Below are 6,123 nucleotides of genomic sequence, written 5' to 3'. Positions count from 1 at the left end.
GGAGTCAGGCCGGAGGAGAGAGCAAGAGTCAGCCCGGAGGAGAGAGCAGGAGTCAGCCCGGAGGAGAGAGCAGGAGTCAGGCCGGAGGAGAGAGCAGGAGTCAGCCCGGAGGAGAGAGCAGGAGTCAGGCCGGAGGACACAGGAGTGAGGAAGAGAGTGAACTCAGTGTCAGTCTCGGTGGTAAGAGGTACAGACAAGTCTGATCCTGGGTCTGCGGCCATTTCTGCCTGTGTGGTACAAGGGCCCTCAGGTTCAACTGCCAAAGTCACTATTGAGAAGAAAAAAAAGTAGACGCATGGTGAGTAAATGACCAAGTATAATCCGCCATATACATTTATAATCTGAGTAATTACAGCTAAAAATGAAACAGCGGAACATCAGTGATTCTGTGTTACAATGGCGTTTGTTAGCAACCAGGAAATGACACCACTAAGGACAAACAGATCAGAATGCTGCGTGGGGTCTGGGTGCCGTGTTGGCGGGACGTTGGGGGGCTCGCTGCTCCGCCCTTTGAGGCTCGAGGAGCAGACAGTGTGAGCTGGATTACTGGTGTTGTTTCCTGGTTGCTGTGTGGGGTCTGCGAGACAGCGAGGAACTCAGCCTGAGCGCACACACACACACACACACTCACATCCAGGCTGTGAGTGTGAGTGCGTGTGTGCGTGAGGAGATCCACGGAGCCTCGGCTGAGAAAAGATAAGGCTGAGTGAGTGTGTGTGAGCCGGTACGTCACTATGCCCGTTACGTCACTATACTCAGGAAGATTTTTTTTTGAAAAAGAGCAGCATAGACAGGTATTTTCTGTGTTAGAGTTTTACTCGCTACAGGGTGTACTTTGAGGGTTTGTGACTCTGCAGACCGTTTACATGCAGGAAAAGCTTCATAACACAGAAGGGGACGGGTAATAACCAGAAAAGCATGACATGGGCCCTTTAACTGACAAAACAAGACATAACGACATATTTGTACTACTTGGTAAACAGTGATTCACATTTTTTTACATTTAAAACCAGATAACTGGGCAACTAATTTACAAAAAATGTTAACAGATAAATTGCTGAAATATAGCATGCAGATTTGTATACTTTACCATTAATAAGGCTTTCGTAAATCCTCTTTATGGTAACAAGTGCATTGTTACCATCTTCTGTCTCGATTTGCCATGGACAGATGCAATCGGCAAAAACCATTTGTGCCTCTCTTGGCAAGAAGGAGGATGGGACGCCGATCTAACATTTTCCATTTGTGGAGCTGGAACACAATGGACACAAAAAACCAAGAAATATTATGTACACAACAGTTCTAAACATTTTCACACACCTAAAGCCATTATAACTCCATTTATTTTGCATAAGTGAAAAATGCACTGATGTGATACGTGTGCACATTGAGGAAGGCACCCCACAATTAACCAGGTGTGATTTTAGACCCCTTTTAGGGGAGCCCCTAAAAAAGAACTGTAAAAAAAAAAAGAAGTTTATCGAGCTCGGGTTCACTTTGAGTTTTTTTTACATGGGCATAGTTATTTTTATATGGGTTAGGGATGCCAGCGATTATTCTATTTTTCGAATATTCGTTACAGTCTCCATAATCGAAAATTATTTTTAAAATTCGATTTTATTTATATATATTTTTATTATTATTTATGTATTTCTTTTTTTTCCTGGCTTAGTTTCAATTCGGCGGCGAATAATCAATTAATATTCGCCAGGGCTGTCCGATTTTGATCATGGTCAGTTTCTGGCATGCCTAATATTTGTCCATTTAATTCTCACATTCAGATATCTGAATAAGCTACATTTAGCTTTGAAACATGTCAGCAAGCTATAACCTATATCATTTCAGGTTCAAAGTTCCGCATTAACAGCACTTCAGATGTAAAGCTGGTGTTACAGGGGAATTTTTAAAGGACTGTTCGAACACGGCTCAAAGTCAGAGACTCTGGTAAGCTTAATGAAAGTGCTTTTAAGGGCCTCTTTATTAATACTAACTCTTTCCAGGTCTTGATTGTCTTTCAAGCACTATATTAATATGGGCTGGTTTTGATTCACTGACATTCTTGGTTTTACCATTTATTCAAAAATGTATATGATATTTCATTTATTTTACTTTTGGAAACCATAGTCACATAATTATGTGTTTTCTATACTATGAAGTTCCAAAATAAAATATAAAACACCAAAATGCAGGTTTTTTTGTAAGATATAATTAGAAAAACATGTACATTGAAGCTCTGATTCTAGGAATTACCACTGGCCTGAACTATGTTACTTCTGGTTAAGAAATAATGTTTTACTAAAACTGGGTGCTTGCAAGTACAAACACTATCTAACATCAGTTCGAAAAAATGTGTTATGCCTTTACAGATTTAAATACAACGGTGACAACAATTTTGCTTAACACATTACATGAAGTGCAGTAATCGTGCACTAGTCTGTACTTCTCACATAAACTTACTTAAGAAATTAGGATTATTTTTAAAAAGTAAATGAGGGCGACTGTTGGAAAGTATAAATCAATTCAGTAATTTAACAATTTGTATAAAAAGATTAAGATCAGGGATTATTTACACACTTTTTTATGATAACTGACATCTGCAAGAGAAAAAAGCTTACCAGTAAATGTGTCGAGTCATACACTTTGTTGACACTGTGGTTTTTCTTTTGCGTGGCCTTCCACTCCTGTGCAACCTTTTCTTTTTGCTTGGAGAGTTTCTCTTTGTAGGGTTGGATGGCACCACATTGTTTGCATTTTTTACTTGCTACTCCTATGCTTTGCCTGCATGTCTGGCACACTTTTTGAGTAGGCGTCTGTAACAGAAACACAGATAATGTCAGGGAATACCAAAAATAAGAATACTATACTACAAATGTTTACAGGATTCATGTATTTTATTATATCGTGAAAAATCTTGTTAAAACAATGAACTCATGTTTTTTTATCTTTTAGATAGGATGAACAAAAATCACAAGAGTAAGGAAAACAATGTTATACAGAGTCAGTCACATGTTTAAAGTGACTGTTATGAACAACCCTAATCTGTCAATATCTGGTTGATCCAAAAGTTGATGCTCCATCATCACAGAAAATAATACTAAAATCATCATTACCAGGGGTGTATTGCTAATTCTATAAGTTCTGCACGTGTGCACGCGCAGTTGTGGCTTGTTTTGAAGCTTATGTAACTACTGTCAATTAACACTCCAGCCAGAATCAACAAAGAATGGTCATTTATTAAGTCTGCATTATTGAATAAATGTGTGATTCTTACAGTAAATGCTGCACACAGCTGCGTGATAGTTAAGTGATCAGTGAAGGACCTTTATAAACTAACTCCCTCCTGCTGAGGTACAAAGGTTACTATATAAAAAGTGTGCACATGTATTTAGTATCCTATCCATGTGAATATGTTTTAAGTGGGGGTGGACCTCATGTCCTCTAGGGGGGTCCGGAGGCCCCCGTGAAGTTAAATGCATCAATCTTGTGCACTTGAGGGCAAAATTAACTAAATCTATGGATACATCTGTCAACACCCATATGAAACTTAACTGTATACATTTCAATAATAAAAAAAATGATAAGAATAATACTTTTTTTAAAATGTATCTTTGTGCATATTTAACTATTTACTGTTTTGTTTTTTTATGCATTTGTTGTATGTCCAATAGTATGAATTGTAATGATTTCATCGATGTTTTAGATTCATTCGATTTTTTTTAGGGTGCTGTGTGACGTTGAACCTGCGACCTGCAACCTGTGACCTATGAACCTGTATTTGTATACTACCAAAGGAGCTATTGAACCTAAGAACTTGAATTTCCGACTCCTATTGTGGAACATTACAATAATATAAAAGTGTGCCTTGGAAATATGTATTTCCATATATGGTGACCAAACTGTTTCAGACCCACTGAGATAACTTAGACTAAAGTTAACTGTGTAAACATTACATTAGGTACATTAGCCTCTTAGCCTATCCGTTATCATAGCTAGCTAGCACCAGATGCTAACAACCATCCCCGTTTTAGGTGCCGGAGCGGTGTTCCGGCAGTATTACACCCCTGGTCACTCTTCACTTAATAGATAAATAGTATTTAATATAGTTATAAAGAATGTGACGTTTGATAACATTTGGATCAACCGCATGAACCGATGGATCACATAACTTCCATGCTCACGTTAACGTTAGCTGATTCTACTTTTGGCTAATTTAGCTTTGCTATCATTATTCCTAGGTAAACATAGTAATCTTAGTCACTGTACTAGACGACAAAATAAAACAACATAATACATATCCCAAAATGAATATACTTTTGATATCTGACTACTCACGTTTATTAGCTTGTCTGGGAAATAAATGGATGTTGTCTGATGCAGTGACGAGTCCAAAACCCCGGTAAGTTAGCATTTGACCACTTCCGGTTCCCTCGCGTCAGAACCAATGAGATTTCTCCATAGGATTTGGGAAAATAGCTCGAAATAAGGTCTGTGGTCGACACAAATTTAAGAGACGGATCACGTTTTGTTCTACGACAGACAGCCGTGATTTTTGAAGAGTGTACGTGTCTGAAAAACGATGGTTGTTAACTGAAGTTGTCGAGGACGTTGTACGTCATTACGCCGCCTCCCGTTGATTTAAAACGCGCCCGTGGGTCGTAAAGCTATACAGGCTGACGCACCCGTTGATTGAAAACGCTGCTCTGGGTCGTATTAATGGGTCGGAAAACGAGGAAAACAATCGACCTATTTGGTCGTATTAGTTGGAGGACTTGTTGCTCGTAATGTATTTTCCTTCTCATAATTACAAAAATAGTCTGCTAAATGTTCTACTCTGCTACTTCTAATCTGTGGATGCTCTGTGTAAATGCAATATTCTACTCACTATCTTTTAAATAACATTCAACCTCTCCCTCCTGTGGTGACATATGTGGTTCTATGTAGCTGGATTTCAAAATACTCTAGTGCTGAAGATGCATCACCTGATGGTCTGGTCCTCTAAGCTTCCTCATTGCTGTGAATGATACCAGGCTGTCAGTGGCATTTGGTTCATGTTTGGAAATCCTGTACGTCTTTGACATCTCTGGGACCCCCTGCCTCTGTCGTCATCATGGAAACTGCATGGTGGGCCGTTGTTTGGTGCATGTGGTGGGTATTTCATTTGTTGTTGTGGACAATCTCTAGCCCAATGGCCCAGCTGATTGCATATGTAGCATCCCTCGAACCGGAGAACTTTTCCTCTGCCTCTGCCTCCTCGGAAACCTCCTGGTTGTTGGTTCTCCATCTGATTTTCTGGCACTATCTGAGATTCAACTGTTTGAGATGTCTGCCCTGCATTCTCTGGTTCTTCCTGAGCTTGAATTGTTGGAGGAATCTGCCCTGCCTTCTCTGATGTAGCTGCCATTTGCCTTGCCGCTTTCTTGTTTTTATTAGCTTCGGTATCTTTCTCAGTCATTTGTATCTTCAAGAGTCTTAGTTGTAATGTTTTAATTTCTTCGTCTTTTTCCCTCTGGGTTGCTTGGTATTTAATATCGTGGTAAATGAGATGTTGTCTCCATTCTTCAATGGGTATAGCGTCTAATGCCACCACATCTCCCAGGCTTGCCTGGCCTGATTGGGGAAGGGCGTTAATGACCGCGTTCTTCCACAGCATTACGACAGACGGTGAAACGTCATGTCGTTCTGCAGTGCAGTCCTCCCACACTCCTTCACATCTCTTCAGGAAGGCATACATGTCTCCCCCTGTTCTTTTCTCAGGCTGTTGAGGGCATGTAAACTCCGTGTTGTTGGGTAGATTTGACGAATGGCAGCCCAATACCTCGACCTGACTTTGTTGAAGAAAATGTAATCTGGAGAGTTGGTGCATTTGGCCTTGGAATCCACTGCTCTTGCCTCTAGTCTTCCTTCTATCCGTCCAAGCAGTGCCCTCATGTCTCCCAAGCACAGGTGGTCTTGGACTGTGTATTTCTCCAGATCATTCACCCACTTCTGACCTCCTTGTGTAAGTGGAGGTTGTTTTGCCGCTAATGCTTCCATGTCTCTGTGAGTCCATGATTGGTATTTCAATCCTCCTTCTCCAGCCGCTATCAGCGGTAGCATGAGTGTTGAGCAGTTCTTGAGTCTTCC

At 40.3% G+C, this 6,123-nt stretch overlaps 1 long non-coding RNA gene across 2 annotated transcripts; it reads right to left on the bottom strand.

Moving 5' to 3' along the window:
- LOC307044404 lies at nucleotides 1–4,677 on the bottom strand. Of its 2 annotated transcripts, none has more exons than XR_013809633.1 (4): nucleotides 4,333–4,677; nucleotides 2,616–2,810; nucleotides 1,091–1,251; nucleotides 1–686 (listed from the first exon to the last, which is right to left on the bottom strand). It is a non-coding gene; the product is annotated as an uncharacterized lncRNA (long non-coding RNA). The 2 variants fall into 2 exon arrangements; XR_013809634.1 differs by having other exon boundaries at nucleotides 20–268; nucleotides 4,333–4,663.
- Nucleotides 4,678–6,123: the final 1,446 nt, after the last annotated feature.

The sequence above is a fragment of the Notothenia rossii genome (genome assembly GCF_949606895.1).
Source record: "Notothenia rossii genome assembly, chromosome: 6".
NCBI lineage: Eukaryota > Metazoa > Chordata > Actinopteri > Perciformes > Nototheniidae > Notothenia > Notothenia rossii.
The sequence above is the reverse complement of the archived record's forward strand: the minus strand, read 5'-3'. Positions and strand labels throughout refer to the sequence as shown.